We start from the raw sequence: 14,878 nt of genomic DNA, 5'->3' as shown, positions 1-14,878 counted from the left end.
ATCATCAAGCGAGATGGACGTTGTACTAGCAAGTTAATGCGACATGCTCGCGTAACAATGATTAGCTACCATTGTTACGAGTGCAAATCGTGTCAAACAAGTAATGTACGATGATTGTTGAGTAAGATGGAGTAGTGTGGGGTATACGTATATGCATACGTGTTATGTCCTTTGTTTCGTTCGTTGTTTAATCTTTTCCGTTTTATAGAATGAAGATGAGAAACGGACACGAAACCGAAAATGGGGGCACTAGTGAGGACCCCGAATTCATGGCCAAGGTTGAGGCCATCTTTAAACGTCAAAAGGCGGAATATCTTGAGGAGATTAAGAAGATGTTTCTAGACTCGATTGACGAGCAATTAGTCAATGTAGTCAAAGAGCAAGTCAAGGCCGTTCTTCATGATGATAATATGGGAATACGCGACTTTTTATTTAAGAATTTCAAAGATGCTCAACCACCTATTTTTGAGGGCGAAAGAGACCCGTTAAAGAGTGCCCGGTGGATCTCCGATATGGAGGGGGCCTTTCGAACTTGTGAATGCCCGACTGATAAAAAGACAAGGTATGGTTGTAGCATGCTAAGAGGTGATGCAAAGCTATGGTGGGATGCCAAAATCCAAGTTTATGGCGAGGAACAATGCATGGATTTTACTTGAGATGAGTTTAAAACGGAGTTCTTCCAAGAGTACCGAACTTCGGCCGATCTTACTAGGCTTAAGGACGAGTTGCGTTCCTTGAGGCAAGGGTCGATGGATTTGAATACTCTTAAATCCGTTTACTTGTCAAAACCTCAATTTTGCCCGGAGTATGTCGGGAATGATAAGATGTTGAAGGAAGACTTTTACCGAATCTTGAATGACAATTATCAAGAAAAGATTAGTGTGAACATGGTGAAGAGTTTTGATGAGTTGTTTGATATGGCTAAAGGGTTTGAGTCGCTCATCTTGAGAAAGAGTGGCTTTACCTTTGGCAAAAAGAAGTTTGAAGCTAGTAGTCATTCGAACTTTTCTAACAAGAAGCACAAGAAGGGCTCTGAGAGTGTTGGTAGTGTTAAGAAGGGTGCTTCCGGTGATTTTACTTATGCTTGCTACAATTGTGGGCAAAGGGGGCACATGGCTCGTGAGTGCCCAAAACAATCATCCACAACCAAGCTCACTTGTTTTAATTGCGGTAAAGAAGGGCATAAGAAGCCGGAGTGTCCCGACTTGCGGGGAGATCATGTTAGGAGGTTAGAGAAGGCGGCGGGCACGGCTAAGGGGCGGAATTATTTGATGACCAATGATGAGGCCAGGCATTCCAATGAAGTTGTCTCAGGTACTTTCATGGTTAATTCTAATCCGGCAAAGATATTATTTGATAGCGGTGCTAATTTGTCTTTTATATCGCCTCAATTTGTGTCTAAGCTTAACAAACCGCTAGCTAAGTTAAGTCATCCGGTAGAAGTTGAAATAGCGGATGGTAAGATGGTGCTAGGGGTTGATGTGTGTAAAGATTGTAATGTTGTGTTTGGTACCGAAATGTTTAAAATCGATCTCATTCCGATGATTTTGGGTGAGTTTGATATTGTTGTTGGCATGGATTGGCTCGATCGTTATAGAGCTGATATTGCATGCCATGATAAGTTCATTCGTGTGAGAACCCCAAGTGGGGGAGAGTTGATTATTTATGGTGATAAACGAAGAAAACTCGTACCATTATGCACTTATGCACGGGCACGACGTTTTCTCAATAGTGGTGGTGTATGTTATCTCGCTCATGTAGTTGATACTCGTGATGAGCCACCACCCATTCGTAAAATTCCGGTGGTTAATGAGTTTGAAGACGTTTTTCCGGATGAATTACCGGGTGTTCCGGCGGAAAGACAAGTAGAATTTCGCATTGAGTTGGTTCCGGGAGCTACTCCCATTGCTAAAACTCCTTATCGTTTAGCGCCGACGAAAATGCAAGAATTGTTAAATCAAACCCAAGAGTTGCTTGAAAAGGGTTTCATTCGACCGAGCTCCTCGCCATGGGGTGCTCCGGTCTTGTTTGTGAGAAAGAAAATGGAAGTATGCGGATGTGCATCGATTATCGGGAGTTGAACAAAGTGACGATCAAGAATCGCTATCCATTACCTAGGATTGACGATTTGTTTGACCAACTCCAAGGTGCAACGTATTTTTCTAAGATTGACTTACGGTCTGGCTATCATCAAGTGCGGGTCCGTGAGGAAGACATAGAGAAAACGGCTTTTCGAACGCGTTATGGGCATTTTGAGTTTGTAGTTATGCCTTTTGGTCTTACGAATGCACCTGTGGCATTCATGGATCTAATGAACCGAGTGTGCCAACCTATGTTGGACAAGTCGGTAATTGTGTTCATCGACGACATACTTGTTTATTCTAAGAGTATGAAGGAACATGAGCACCATTTGCGTGAAGTGTTGAAGACATTGCGGAAGGAGAAGTTGTATGCAAAAATCTCCAAATGTGAATTTTGGCTGAGGGAAGTTCAATTCCTTGGCCATATTGTGAATCGAGAAGGAATTCAAGTGGACCCGGGGAAGATAGAAACAGTGAAGAGTTGGGGACAACCGACTACACCTACGGAAATCCGAAGCTTTCTCGGATTGACCGGTTATTATCGTCGGTTCATCCAAGACTTTTCTAAGATTGCTTCTCCTTTGACTAAATTGACGAGGAAGAACGTAAGGTTCAATTGGGAGAACGAGCAAGAAATCGCTTTTCAATTGTTAAAAGAGAAATTGTGTCAAGCTCCGATGTTAGTGTTGCTGGAAGGGGTAGAAGACATGACGGTTTATTGTGATGCTTCTTTAAATGGGCTCGGGTGTGTTTTGATGCAAAGAGGTAAAGTCATCGCTTACACCTCTCGACAATTAAAGGAACACGAAAAGAGATACCTGACTCAAGATCTTGAATTGGCGGCGGTGGTTCATGCATTGAAAATTTGGCGCCACTACTTGTATGGTGTTAAGTGTACGATTTATTCGGACCATAAGAGTTTGAAACATCTCTTTACTCAACGAGATTTGAATTATCGTCAACATCGGTGGATGGATGTGGTAAAGGATTATGATTGTGAGATACTTTACCATCCGGGAAAGGCGAACGTGGTCGCGGATGCGTTGAGTCGAAAGAGTCAACGTCCGGCGATACGAGTAGGATCGTTACGCATGATTATTACTAACGATTTCCTTGTAAAGCTTGGTGAGATTCAAATAGAAGCGTATGTTCACAACAAGCATGAAGAGCGGATTGTGGGGCAAACGGAGTTCATTACTATGGGCTCGCGTGGTTTGTTGTCGTTTCAAGGAAGAGTGTGGGTACCTAAGATGGGTGGTAACCGACAAGTGCTACTAGATGAAGCACATAAGTCAAGGTATTCCATTCATCCGGGTGCAACAAAGATGTACTATGACTTAAAGAAAGATTATTGGTGGCCCGGTATGAAACGTGATGTGGTTAAGTATGTTGAACAATGCGTCACGTGTTTGCAAGTTAAAGCCGAACACCAAAAGCCGTACGGTAAGTTACAACCCTTGGAAGTCCCGAAATGGAAATGGGAGCACATTACCATGGACTTCATTACTAAGTTACCGAAGACGGCGAGAACCCAATATGATACGATTTGGGTGATAGTTGATCGATTGACGAAAAGTGCTTTGTTTCTTCCCATTTGGGAAACGACATCATCGGAGACTTTATCCAAGTTATTTATCAAGGGGGTGATATCGAGACATGGGGTTCCGATATCTATTGTTTCGAATCGAGATACTCGTTTTACGTCCCGGTTTTAGAACAAGTTTCATGAAGATATGGGTACTCAATTGAAAATGAGCACGGCGTATCATCCTCAAACAGGCGGTCAAACCGAGCGTACGAACCAAACGTTAGAGGATATGTTAAGGGCGTGTATTATTGATTTTGGTGAAAGTTGAGATGAGCACTTACCCTTGGTGGAATTCTCATACAACAATAGTTACCACACTAGTATTGGGATGCCACCTTATGAGATGCTCTATGGGCGTAGGTGTCGAACTCCCATTTGTTGGGGAGAAGTGGGTCAACGAGAAATCGGAAGTTCCGATTTGGTTTTGGAGACAAATAGTAAAATTGAGATGATTCGGGCTCGACTTAAAGCGGCGCAAGATAGAAAAAAGTCTTATGCCGATAAAGGTAGGAGAACGATTGAGTTTCAAGAAGGTGACATGGTGATGCTTAAGGTTTCTCCATGGAAGGGTGTTATTCGGTTTCGAAAACGAGGAAAGTTAGCTCCTCGGTTTATTGGTCCTTTCAAGGTTTTGGCACGTGTTGGTGAGGTTGCTTATCGACTAGAGTTACCCGAAGAACTTGCGGGAATTCATAACACGTTTCATGTTTCCCATCTTCGTAAGTGTCTTGCGGATGACTCGACTTGGGTGCCTTTAGATGAGATTACGTTGAATAACAAGCTAGAGTATGCGGAAGAACCGGTTGCAATCCTCGATGAGAAGGTTAAGATGTTGCGAAACAAGGAAATTAGAACTTTCAAAGTGCAATGGCGACATCGAAAGGGTTCCGAGTTTACATGGGAATCCGAAGAGTTTGTCTTGGTCTATCTTCCGGCTTGTCATGCGGCTTGGATCGCGAGGACGCGCTCCGATTCAAGTGGGGGAGAGTTGTAACATCCCGTTTTTCCCGTACGTATTGAAAGGTACATACTTAATCATTTGTACGTTTATAATTCGTTAGCTTATGCGTAAATGTATGAATATAAGTGTAGATAGATATATATGTATACTTGATAATGTGTGCATATGTAAGTCTATATGTGGGGTTTGATAGCGTTTAGTCTTGTTAGACTGTTGTGGAAGGCTAGGTGAATATAGGATGCGGGTTTGGAATGTACAAGTTGAATAAAGTAGAAATTTGGTTAAGTTGGTCAAAGTGTCCAGTTCCAGCCTTAGGCAGCGCCGCGACCAACTGGTCCGCGCCGCGGCATAGCAAGCAAACCAGGAACAGAAGTCGAGTTAAGAGTGGTCGATTTTTATGTTGTTCGTCGCGCCGCGATGATTTAAGCCGCGCCGCGGCAATACTGCAGGACAGGTTCCGAACTTAGATCTTTTTAAGAGATTTGAAGGGCAATTTGGTAATTTGACGTCTAGATCAGTTTGGAGCATTAAATCTGCACCACTAGTTCAATTAATTCATTTTCTTTTATGTTTTCTTTCATTTTCTCTCCCAAAAACTCAACACCCATTTAGATTGAAAGTGAGATTTGAGAGTGAAGGATTGAGGGTTGATCTTTGGAGCAAGAATTAAAGTTGTTCCTTGTATCTCTAGCTACGCGTTGATAGTCTCGGTAAGTTCTAACTCTAAGTTTTGAGTTTTAATTGGTTAATAGCTAGGGTTTTGGTTACTAGAGACTTGTTTGACCCATTTGAGGGTAAAATGGGCGAATTTGGGTTATGTGGTTGTAATGAAACCCTAATAGCCACAAGCTAGGGTTTGGTCTAATGAAAATAGGATTTTTAAGTGTTGATGGTGTTGTTAAGCATTAAACACTTGTTAAAATGTTGTTGAAATGGTAAATAGGTCATGTTTGACAAGTTTGGTAGTGTAAGAGTTAAAATGGGTCAAAAAGAGTAATGTTGACCTAGTTTGGGTGAATTGGGTATGAATTACCCAAAGTTGGTGCTAGTTGAAGTTACTAGACTTTAATTCACTAGCTTTAGTGATTAAAGTCGAGTCTTGGCCATTAAAGGGGCGGTTGTGGTGTGTTTGAGTCATTTAATGCGAGTTGGGTCATTAAATGCTCAAGTAGGTGTAATGTGGTTAATTCCACTAGTTGTGTAATTGAATGTGTACTTATGTATTAGGTACTTTGCTTTGAAGCTCGGAAGTGCATAATCATCACCGGAGTGCTGAGGTGAGTGGAATAATTATATGCGTGCATATATGATGTATTTATTTGTGTAGTTGAGTTGTGAAGTGTCGATGTGTTAAGACACCACTTCTCACGTGGCGAGTGAAGTGTCGAAGTGTTAAGACACCACTCGGGAGTGAAGCATCGATGTGTTAAGATGCCACTTCAAAAGATGTAACGAGTGAAGTGTCGATGTGCTAAGACACCACTCGGGGTGAAGTGTCGAAGTGTTAAGGCACCACCCGGGGTGAAGTATCGAGGTGTTAAGATGCCACCCGTGGGGTTAGTGTATGAGGTGTTAAGTGCACTAATGGTTGTTATGAACTTCGACGGTCTTTAAACACCGTTCCCTCGTTCGATTGGTTAACCATGGTTGTGTGTGGATTGTAGCATATTATATTGTTTAAACTATATGCTATTGTTATGCTAGCTCGTTTGGTGGAAGGTTTGGTAATATACTTGGGATAGTATGATTATTTATATTGCTAGCACGTATGCGGTAAATGTGTAAGTGATTGCAAGTAAGTAGGTTGTATATGTAAACGTATAATTGTTACACTCACTAAGTATTAGCTTACCCCTCTCGTTGTTTATCTTTTTAGATGCAGGTGTGGACAAGGGCAAGGGGGTTATTGGGCACTAGGTGTCCTTGTTGATGTTATGATGAAGCTTTTGGAAGTTGACCTACGTTTTGGGTAGTTTAGTCCCAAACCATGCTCAAGGGGTCGTTTGGATTATAAACTATCATTTGTAGTTGGCCAAACTTGTATCACATTCGTTAATGGCCTTTGTGCCTTTTTGTAAATATTAAACTCGTAGTATGTTTTTAACGAAACGTGTGGAATGGTTTACATATTTAATTGGCGCGTAAATGTGTATCATTTAAAAAAAAAATTATCGTACCGAGTACGGGTTGGGTTGTTTCATAATTATTATTATTATTACCATACTTATAAGTATTATAATCATTATTATCCTTAGTATTTATATCATTTTATGATTATGATTATTATTATTATAAAAATAATATAAATTATAATTGTTTTCATAAATATTAGCATTGTTATCATTTTTAGTACTATTATTATTATTATTAGTAACATAAGTATTATTATAAACATTATTATTATTATTATTAATAGAATTATCAAAAATAGTATTTTATTATTTAAAAATTGTTAACATTATTATATTTTTTTATTTTTTATTTTACTATCATTAAAACTACCACTATTATTTTTATCAGTATTATCTATATTATTATTAAATTAATTATGATTACAAAAATAAAATTTTAATAACGTTGTTAAGGTTATAGGTATAAAAATAAAGATTTGATATGCAAAAATATATTTAAATTACATAACTTAACTATATTAATATATCTACATATATAAAATGAAAATATATAAATAAATAATGAAACTTATAAATTATTAATATAACAAATACATCATTAATAGTAAATAGATTTATTCGATTACGAGTATAGGTTTTAATATATATACAAATAATATAGGTTCGTGAATCCGAGGCCAACCCTGCATTGTTCAGTTTCGTCGTATGAATATTTTTACTACAAAATATTGTATGGTGAGTTCATTTGCTCCCTTTTACTCGTTACATTTTTGGGACTGAGAATTCATGTGCTGTTTTTACAACTGCTTTATTAAATGCTTTTGAAATATATTTTTGAACTGCGAATACATGAAATGCTTTTATAAATGTTTGACGAGATAGACACAAGCAAAACATTCCTCGAATGAATTATTATGCAGACAGAAGTTCTGTGGATTATTATTGAATTATGTGGACTTGATAATTGCCACTAATTGTTGTGAATATTTTCCCCCTGATTATTATTGCTTGGTAACCTAAGAATTAGAATCGGGTATGGCCCTAATTCACGCGAATCTTAAAGGTAGCTACCAGGTTTAACACCCCCACCCAGAATGTTCACTAGACGGAAGAGCTAGTGGGCGTGGTATTTAGTACTTTGAAGTTTATATGATTATTATACAGACGAGATGTTCTGTTTAGGGGATATTATTATGCGCATTATATGTTAAGGTCGGTTACCAAGCCAAGCTATGAAAGCAATGAAAAGTGAATGTTATGTATCGAGAGAATGATTTTATACACAGGTTATGTGTATGTTATTTTTGTGCACAAGATATGTGTACGGTTACTAAGATTTATGAAAGATGATTTCGTACACGAGAAATGTGTACTGTATTTAAAAGATATCGCATGTACATTACAGGTGGGTATAGGATTCTGGCCCATTTGTACCATGCAGCATTTAAATCTTGTGGTCTATCAAAATGATGAATTTTATTATTTTATGATAAACTTATGAACTCACCAACCTTTTGGTTAACACTTTAAAGCATGTTTAATCTCAGGTATGAAAGAAACCTTCCGCTGTGCATTTGCTCATTGTAAAGATATTTTTTGGAGTCGATCATCGCAATGGAACCAGATGTTGGTGACTTCGTCCAAACGGATTAGGACGGGGTATGACTTGTGGTATCAGAGCGGTGGTCTTAGAGAACCAGGTCTTGCATTATTGTGTCTAACTGATAGTTGTTTAGATGCATTAGTGAGTCTGGACTTCAACCGTGTCTGCATGTCAAAAGTTTTGCTTATCATTTCGTGTCAAAAATTACCTGCTTATCATTCTTAGGGAATCACTTTCTTATCATTCTTAATCTAGACATATCTTACTGCCTGGATTGCATGAATAGTGTACATACAAAACTTATATCTTAGCGTATCTGTTACTGTTACCTTTGCCTGGCAGCTTTCTAAATTTTCTCCGTAATCTGCGAAATCTTTATGCTATATATAAGTATTCTATATAATTAGAATACCATCCGATAGCCAAAAATCATTTCCTATCGAAAAATCCTTTACTCAATCGTACGAAATGGAACTCGTCACTAGTTCAAGTTCTTCGGAACTCGACAGCTATTCCGACATGGATGTTCACCTAAGCTCCGGAAGCAGCGTCACTAGAATGAATCAACCAATCAGCCATCCCTAATTCATCTGATGGGTTCATAGTCAACTCAATCAATGGAGACCCAAAGAAGGCGATCCTTTTCACCAATCGAATTTACCTCTTGGCGATGAACCTGAAGCACTTACCGGCGAACCAGTCCGAAATACCTTTTTCACCCTCATTTCCCGAATATCTCATCATGATTACATACTATCTCAGATTCTAAACCTTATTCATTCGCTCGTTCTTACTGACAATCATCTCGGAGTAATCGAAGAAGTCAACGAACATCGCGCTCGAGTAATCAATTTGGAGAATATGGTGCAAAAATTACCAGCTTCAGCAATATCACTGGCACCAACAGTACCATCAATAACAGCACCAGTACCATCAATAATCCATGCCTCAACATCTCATTCTATACCTCGAGTATAATCACCGTTCTACGTATCGGTCTACATCAATTATCATCGTTCTTCATGGCGATTATGTAATCTCTAAAGTCTTAGAGATTATTTATTCTAGCTCAAACTGAAAAGCAAATGAGATTAATATCATATTAACTCATAAATCCATGATTACATTTGAAGAAAATATATATGTATATATGTTTTCATAATGATTGTAACTAAAAATCCTTTTGTACAAACTGTTAATGGTGAAAATATTTTAACGGGTAGGTAATACCCGAGGAATATTTAGATTTCACATTAATAAGTTACAATGTATATTCTTCGAATTTGATTCAACGGTAATTTACTATCCTACTTACATCCACAAGATATACGTATCCGTTCACCGCAGAATAACCATTTTCATTCAATTTCATATTTGGATTTTGACTTATCAGAATCTAACAAGTGGCATAATGAAGAAAACATTGGACAAAATAAAATTTGTTAGAAACAAACAAATTAACTATGAGAAGAATTTTATTAAGAACCCACGCTAACAAAATCCTAGCTAACTGTTCCTAGCTATCTGTTAATTCCTTATTACATTTATCGCAATTTATTATTCGCAATTTTAATTCTCGCAATTTTATTTATCGTCATTTACTTTCTGTTATTTATTTTACACACTTTAAATATCGGGACACGTATACAAGGTTTTGACATATCATATCGACGCATCTATATATATTATTTGGAATAACCATAGACACTCTATATGCAGTAATGCTGGAGTTAGCTATAGAGGGTTAAGGTTGATTCTACAATAATATATATAGTTTGAGTTGTGATCGAGTCTGAGACATGTACACGGGTCACGATACGTATTAATTAATTCGAATATTATAAATTAAACTATATATGAATTATTGGACTGTTAACTGTGGACTATCAAGATTGAACAATTAAAAATGAATTAAAATATTGATTATAACATATGAAACTAAACAATTCTTCAAGTTTGCCACTTGATTTCATCTTAAACCTCATTTGTATCTTGACGATTACAATCTGCGTTCAAATCTTTCATAATTCTTGAAAACACCTCAATCGAGAGGATGAACCAACCGCACTTCATCTACGGAAGGAAAGATTGATGCATATAGTTATGCACTTGAAAACACTTAGAGCCTGAGTAAACGTTTAATACGTATTTGTGCTAGCTTCTTTGGCGTTGTTATTACCGAAAATCACTTTGCAATCCCATTCCAAAGTAGCAAATTTTGTCACAGCTCCAGCAAGCTAACTTTGACTTTTCGTTCGAAATAACCATATTATAACCTTGATATATATGCGTGCTCTTTTATTGTTACTAGGGAACCTTTCATATTCCACCATATTACCATCAGCGTTTAATCATCTAAAAACACAATTCTCCTAAAACCACCTCGGATTGATAACCGATGATTCAGATATCGTAGCATTAAATGCAGAGGAGACAGAAAAATAGTAGATGGTCTAAACGACCAAAAGTTTGATAATAAAGAATGGAATATTGGGAACGCTCGATAGAAAATTTGGTACTGAAAAACAGATTGAGCGAACTATGAAGGAGACCAAGGACAAATACAAGGACCAAACCCTATATTCAAAGAATTCAGGTAATTCTGGATCAGATGAAATCTTTAGAGAATATCCTGCTCCGAAGTCATGTAAAAATCTTGCGGAAAATCTTTCTTTATCAACCATCGAACTTAGAAATTCCAAAATATCATCATAAATATCTTCGATATTTCTGAAGAAATTTTCATAATTATTCTCGTTCGAAATTATTTAACTCTTCCTGCTATCTGTATTACATCATAAAGGAAACTGTTTAGTTTCTATATGCTGTAAAAATTCGAACTTAAAATATGAATGATATTGCAGTAGTATTAGAGACTGAAGCATGAGTTAGTATAATATAATGACACTTGATCAACGTGATTATATTACAGTAAGTCATGCTGAGTTTCTAATGGAACATGATGATTCACAGATTTTAACGTCATCATGTGCCATGTTACACGACTCTTACATTCTATCTAATCTAAAAACATATCAAGAATATATTTTCTTGATAGTTCTATTTATTTCTCTTGAATTCTGGTATTATAGCCAATCAAGATCGTACTACTACAATCTATCTCTTAGAACATTAGTCATGTTCATTCGAAACTCCATACTTACAAATTCTGGACCATAATTCGTTTTACTTGAAGTCGGGAAAAGAGAACAAAAGGATGGAACTCTAAAATATAAAGGAAATAAAGAGGGTGGATTTATAGTGAAGTATCAAACAGAGAAATCGAGACAGATTATCGCATTTAACCAAAGAGAATCCTAATTTTCTTATTTACCGATGTAACGACCCGGAAATTTCCGACCAAATTTAAACTCTAAACTCTATATGTTCCGACACGATAAGCAAAAACCTTAATTTTAAGTCTAAAGAGTGTGAAATTTATATTCGGATGATTAGTTACCCTTCGACCATGCCTGGTGATTCACGAACAATTTCTTATAATTAAATATGTACACTTATATATATATATATATACATATATATAAACATTTAAACATAAGTCTAGATAAACAAATGAAATATATATAGCTACGAAGTTTAGTAAACATAAATTGGTATGATGAAGAGTATTATTGTCGTATTAAACTTAATTACAAGTTAAAATATAGTTATCACGTTACCTTCAGTATTAATACTGATATTTGTATTATAAACTTCAAAACTTAATATATAATATATAACTATGAGGTTTGTTAAGCATAATTTATTATATCAGTATTATAAGTATTACTCTCAACATTAAAATTATATTTTGAATAATAATGTAATATATAATATAGATATAAAATTTAAAATATCTAACTTGTTATTATTAGTAATATTACTATTACCTTTTTCTTTTACAATTATTACTATCATTATTATCTAAAAATGATATTAATAAGTATTATTATTAATATATTTATATTATTATTATTATTATTATTATTATTATTATTATTATTATTATTATTATTATTATTATTATTATTATTTTTAATTTTTGATATAGGAAAATATTAATAAAACGCGTGTCTATATCTTCTACCTGATATCTGTTTTTTTCTGCTTGTCTCCTTCTGACCCGTGAGATTATGTCTTCGCTATAAATCAAACGGGAATCTCAAATTTTCACTATCAATTATCGACTAAAAACTTTAGTATAGATTAGGTTTAAGCAAAAGAAAAAGGAACCCAGTTCCATTCTATTACCTCTGTTATTACTTAATTCTTCTAAAACTGGAATTCGTATTATTTTTTTTAAAACTATAAAAACGGTTTTGCTAGGATTAATCTAGTGAATCTTTCTGCACAATTTGAGCTTTCAATTTTCTCTTATCGATTGTTAATTTTAAGAGCAAAGTTTTGGGTTTTATAGTCGAACGATGGCTCTGTTAATCAAATTCGAAATTGTGTTATTGTTTCTGACTTAATTGATGGTATACAAAGATCCTAGAAACGTTTTATTATCTCTGTTATGTTATATTTTTGTCTGAAACAACTTTAATTGTCAAAATTGGATTCGAGTTCATAAACGAGTTTTTTTTTTTTTTTTTTTTTGTTACAGCTTTTGTTTTATTTAATTCCTGTTTTAATTGATTGTTAAACCTAGCCATTCGATTTATGTTCAGTTTGGGAAAATATAAACGATCTATAAGTTGTTCTGTAAATGTTCGGGTTCTGTTTAAGGTCGATTGGTTTTTGAAGAGGAAGAAGGAGAAGTAACAACTATTACGGATTATATTTATTTTTTTTGTGTACTTTATCAGAAAGAAAACGGACGGAAGAGTGGTTAGGGTGTTTACATTTAAACGAGAGGTCGCGGGTTCGAAACTAGACTAACACAATTGTTCTCTTTTTAAATAAAAGCTGCTGAGAAATTTTGGGCCGTGTTATTAGGCCGTGACCCAGCTTAAGCATTTCTGTTGGGCCATAATTCAAGTATTTTTGTTGGGCTTGATGGGCCGGAGTAATCATGGGTTATATCAGTTTAATTCGGTATTAGAAGCAGAAAAAAAATAGAAACAGTGTATTGGTTAGAGGGTGATGTTGTGGAAAGAAAGGTCTCAGGTTCAAACCTTGTTTGAGGCATTTATTTTTGGGAAAAGCTTTAAAGGTTCGTGAATCGAAGGCCAACCTTGCACATGTTAAATGATGTTATATGTATTTTTACTACAAAATACAGTATGGTGAGTATATAGTTCCCTTTTAAACTTTAAATATTTTTGGGCTGAGAATACATGCGCTATTTTTATAAATGATTTACGTTATGGACACAAGTGACTAAAATTACGTTCTACATGGGTTTGAATCAAAAATCCCCTAGCTTGGTAACTTTAACTATTGGTTTATGAACTGGTAGGCGCGAATCCTAAAGATAGATCTATCGGGTTTTACACCCCCACCCAGATGTTGTTCTAGTAAACTAGAAGAACGGGTGTTTAGTACTTCGAGGTTAACGGAACGCACTTGATTCGGTGCACATATTATTATAACTCAGGGGTACACACTCTTGTTAAGGCTAGTTACCGGGTGCCCACTGCGTGGAATGCTTTTCATATACTTGCGAGTGTATTATGTTTTTGAATATGAAATCTTGTGGTCCATTGTTATAACGCTGCTAGCATCAAACCTATATATCTCACCAACTTTATGTTGACTTTTTAAAGCATGTTATTCTCAGGTACGAATTAAGTCTTCCGTTGTGCATTTGCTCATACTAAAGACATTATTTGGAGTCGATCATCGCAATGGAACCAACTGTTGATGACTCCGTCCAGGAGGATTAGTCGCGGACGTTTCAGTTGGTATCAGAGCATTGGTCTTAGTGAACCAGGCCTTGCATTAGTGTGTCTGACTAGTAGTTGTTAGGATACAGTAGTGAGTCTGGACTTCGACCGTGTCTGCCTGTCAAAAAGTTTTGCTTATCATTCTAGTCGGAAATCATCTGCTTATCATCCCTAGGGAATTTCCTGCTTATCATTCATAAGTCTAGACACGTCTTACTGCATTTAGTGCATCGATAGTGTATAGACAAGATTCATATCTTAGCATATCTGTAGACTTGCCTGATATATGCCGTAAATTCCTCTGTAGTCTATGAAATACATATAGATATTCTATATAGTTATAATATCATCCGATATCCGAAAATCATTTCACGTCGAAGATCTCTTCCATCCACCAAATTGCCCTTTTCAACCTGAAGCGCTTACTGGCGAACCTGTTCGAGAAACCATTTTCTCTCCCCTTTTTCCGAGTATCCCATCACGATTACATACTATCCCATAGTTCGAATCTTATTCATTCACTCGCTTCAACCGTCAATCATCCTGTAGTACTAGAAGATGTTAACAAACTACGCGCTAGTGTGACGACTTTGGAGAACCTCGTGCGAAGGATACGAACACCAGCAGTAGCACCAGCAGCATGATCAGTACCACTATCATCGACGTCGACAGTACCCTTATCATC

This window comes from Rutidosis leptorrhynchoides, chromosome 9 (genome assembly GCF_046630445.1).
Source record: "Rutidosis leptorrhynchoides isolate AG116_Rl617_1_P2 chromosome 9, CSIRO_AGI_Rlap_v1, whole genome shotgun sequence".
NCBI lineage: Eukaryota > Viridiplantae > Streptophyta > Magnoliopsida > Asterales > Asteraceae > Rutidosis > Rutidosis leptorrhynchoides.
Note: the sequence above shows the minus strand (reverse complement) of the source record.